The sequence below is a fragment of the Hevea brasiliensis genome, chromosome 2 (assembly GCF_030052815.1).
Source record: "Hevea brasiliensis isolate MT/VB/25A 57/8 chromosome 2, ASM3005281v1, whole genome shotgun sequence".
Classification (NCBI taxonomy): Eukaryota; Viridiplantae; Streptophyta; class Magnoliopsida; order Malpighiales; family Euphorbiaceae; genus Hevea; species Hevea brasiliensis.
The window spans coordinates 9888974-9893111 of record NC_079494.1 but is presented as its reverse complement, the minus strand read 5'-3'; the positions used below and the strand labels follow the sequence as shown (position 1 = coordinate 9893111).

Below are 4138 nucleotides of genomic sequence, written 5' to 3'. Positions count from 1 at the left end.
TGACCCGATGAGGTAAGATCTGAATTTGTCCATTGCAAATACTACTGCTAGTAATTCCTTCTCTGTGGTAGCATAATTGATTTGTGCATTATCGAGTGTCTTGCTAGCATAATAAATAGCATAGAGCTTTTTATCTTTTCTTTGCCCAAGCACTGCTCCAACTGCAAAGTCACTCGCGTCGCACATCACCTCGAATGGTAGCTCCCAATTCGATGGTTGCATTATTGGTGCTGATATCCGGGCCTCTTTGATTCTGTTAAAGGAGACAAGGCAATTTTCATCAAAATCAAAGGGAACATCTTGACTTAACAAGTTAGTAAGTGGCTTAGATATTTTGGAAAAGTCTTTGATGAATCTTCTGTAGAATCCTGCATGTCCCAAAAAGCTTCGCACTCCCTTGACTGATGTTGGGGGTTGCATATTTTCAATGATCTCAATTTTTGCCTTATCAACTTCAATTCCTCTTTCTGATATCAAATGTCCCAGAACTATGCCTTCCCTTACCATGAAATGGCATTTTTCCCAATTTAGGACCAGGTTTGATTCTTCACATCTTTGCAACACCTTAGATAAATTAGCTAGGCAATCATTAAAAGTAGTTCCATAGACAAAAAAATCATCCATAAAAACTTCTATGATATCTTCAATATAATCAGAAAAAATAGCCATCATACATCTTTGAAAGGTAGCAGGGGCATTACAAAGACCGAAAGGCATTCTTCTATATGCAAATGTTCCATAGGGACAAGTGAACGTTGTTTTTTCTTGGTCTTCTGGGTGAATAGGAATTTGAAAGAGTCCCGAGTACCCATCTAGATAATAAAAATAAGAGTGTTTTGCTAACCTTTCTAACATTTGGTCGATGAAAGGAAGAGGAAAATGATCTTTTCTGGTGGCACTATTCAATTTCCTATAATCTATGCACATTCGCCAACCAGTGACAACTCTAGTAGGGATTAGTTCATTGCTTGCATTTTGGATAACAGTTGTCCCACCTTTCTTAGGAACTACATGTACTGGACTAACCCATTTACTATCAGAAATTGGGTATATGATACCTGCATCTAATAGTTTTAAAATTTCTTTCTTAACTACTTCTTTCATGTTTGTGTTAAGTCTTCTTTGATTTTCGATTGTGGGTTTACTGTTTTCTTCCATGGGTATCCTATGCATGCAAATCGAAGGGTTGATCCCCTTCAGGTCTTCTATTTTATACCCTAATGCTTTGCTATGGATTCTAAGTTCTCTTCATAATTTTTCCTCTTCAAACTTAGACAGGCTAGCATTGATTATAACAGGATAATTAGACTTTGAGTCCAGGAATGCGTACCTTAGTGAAGATGGGAGAGGTTTAAGCTCTACCTATTTGGAGTTTTCCTGGAGCTTACCTTTGGTTTGTTCCTCCTTCAACTTCTCTATCTCAGAAGCCTTAGCTAAGGGTAGGGGTGGAGGAGCTGCCAACTATTATGCACATGCTGCTATTTCTGTATTTTCATCATCCACTGTGTGACTGTGCACAATACATACTTCAAGAGGATCTTTAGGATGTGTCTTATGAAATTCCTCTTTAACTTGTTCGTCAATTATGTCAACCTTGAAGCATTCATCAGGTTCAAATTTGTGTTTTATTGTGTCGAACAAGTTGAACTCCACTTCTTCTTCTTGTACCTTGAGGGTTAATTGTCCATTTTTTATGTCTATGATGGCTCCGGCGGTTGCCAAGAATGGTCTTCCCAAGATAATAGGAATTTGGACATCTTCTTTCATCTCAAGGACAACAAAGTCCACTGGAATGAAGAATTTGCCCACTTTGATAGGGATGTTCTCAAGTATTCCTACAGAATATTTAATGGATCGATCAGCCAATTGCAATGAGATTGTTGTGGGTTTCAGTTCCCCGATCTCTAGCTTTTTGTATATTGATAGTGGCATCAAATTGACGCTTGCCCCAAGATTACAGAGGGCCTTATCTATTTTCTTGTTACCAATGATACAGGGTATGGAGAAGCTTCCTGGATCCTTCAACTTTGGAGGCAGTTTGTTTTGCAGAATGGCACTACATTCCTCTGTTAGAGCCACTGTTCCATAGTCTTCTAGCTTCCTTTTCTTTAACAGAATTTCCTTAAGAAATTTGGCATAAGATGACATCTGAGAAAGTGCTTCAGTGAAGGGGATGTTGATGTAAAGTTTCTATAAAACTTCCAAAAACTTCCCAAATTGCTTGTCCAGTTTGGCTTTCTGAAATCTCTAAGGAAAAGGTAGGGGAGGCTAGTATGGTTCTTGTAATTTCTTTGTCTTCCTTGCTTCCTCTTCCTGATCTTTCTTAGCTTTTTCCTCCTTTTTCTCTGCTTGGTCTTTAGATTTTTCTATGGTTTTCTCTGTCGATTCTACCTCTGGTTGTACTAGAGTTCTCCCACTCCTCAGTGCAACTACCTTGCAATGCTCCCTTGGGTTAATTTCTAGTTGACTAGGCAGTTTGCCAGCAGCCTTACTTGAAGAACTTGCTTGCTGAACGATTTGATTCTCTAGCATCTTATTATGGGTAGCAAGTTAGTCCATTCTGGAAGTCAACTGTTTAATCAATTCAGTTTGTTATTGTTGAGCTACTAGGAATCCTTCCATCATGGTTTCCATGGTCATTTTCGATTCAGGTTGTTGAGGTTGGAGAGGTAGTAATGGTTGTGCAAAGTTCTGACCTCTGTTCTAAAATCCAGGGGGTGCTGGAGGTTTGTACCCTTGTTGCTTGTTTATCGGCTGGTTCTGCTGATTGGACCATGAGAAATTTGGGTGGTTTCTCCATCCAGGGTTGTAAGTATTTGAATACGGATTGTTTGGCTGCCTCTGGTTGAAGTTTCCTCCATTATTCACATAGTTCATCTGTTCTGTAGGTTCATTGAAATTGCTAAATTCTGAGTTCATGTATCCTCCTTCATAGCTGTCCTCATGTTGACTATTTGTACCAACTGCGTTGGCTTGCATTCTTTCAAGTTTCTTTGTGAGCTGATCAAACTGGGCATTTATCATGCTTAGGGCATCTACTTCTAGGACCCCTACAATTCTTCTTGCATTTCCTCTTTCATTTGACCACTCATAATTATGGTATGCAACCCTTTCTAGAAGTTCAAGTGCTTGTGGCACTGTTTTCTCCATTAGATCACCCTCTGCAGCTGAATCAACTGTGCTCCTTATAGAAGATAGTAATCTATTATAGAAATTTTGCACCAATAGCCAATCTTATATGCCATGGTGTGGACATTCCCTCTACAAGTCTTTATATCTTTCCCATGCATCATAGAGTGACTCTCCTTCCTTTTGTCTGAAGGTGTTGAGCTCAAGCCTCAGCTTTGCAGTCTTTGCAGGTGGGAAATACCTTGCTAGAAAAGCTTGAGAGAGGTTTTTCCAGGTAGTGAATGTTCCAGCTGGTTGAGAAAGTAACCACTTCCTTGCTCTGTCCCGAAGGGAGAATGGGAATGATCTGAGTCTTATTGCTTGATCAGACACTCCATTCATCTTTAATGTATCACATAGGGAAAGAAAGCACTAGAGGTAATAGTGTGGGTCCTCAGTTGGTGAACCTGCAAACTGGGTTTGTTGAATCATTTGGAGTCATGCTAGTTTTAATTCAAAGTTATTGGCTTCCACTGTGGGTCTAGTGACACTGGGCTGAAATCCTTGGACAGATGGAGCTTCGTAATCTCTCAAGAGTCTTGGTCTGTCATTATTACCAGCCATGGTTGGGATTTCAGGATCTCCTTGATTGTGCTCTTGATGTTTCCTTTCCCTCCTGATGGCTTTCAAAGTTTTGTCTATTTCTGGATCACAATCCAAAATTTCTTCTGGCTTTGTTCTGGTCATATACCAGATCAGGCACCTAAGAGAAAAGAAAAGAAATACAACCAGTAAAATAAAATAAAATAATAAATATAATTGCCTAAATCAACTAAATCGCCTATCGCTTGATATTACTAAAACCAAAAATTCCCCGGCAACGGCGCCAAAAACTTGTTTCGCTATTTTGCAATCACTGCAAGTGCACGTATCGCTAACAAGTAATAAAGTGATAAGTAGAGTATCATTCCCATGAGGAATTTTGTTTAGCAAGTACCAATCTACACAGAAATCTTGATTGTCTAGGCTA

General features: G+C 39.3%; 1 non-coding gene across 1 annotated transcript; it reads left to right on the top strand.

The window, feature by feature from the left end:
* Window positions 1–3238: 3238 nt before the first annotated feature.
* LOC131178059 (small nucleolar RNA R71) lies at window positions 3239–3345 on the top strand. The gene has a single exon (XR_009147189.1). It is a non-coding gene; the product is annotated as a small nucleolar RNA R71 (small nucleolar RNA).
* The last annotated feature ends 793 nt before the right edge of the window (window positions 3346–4138 follow it).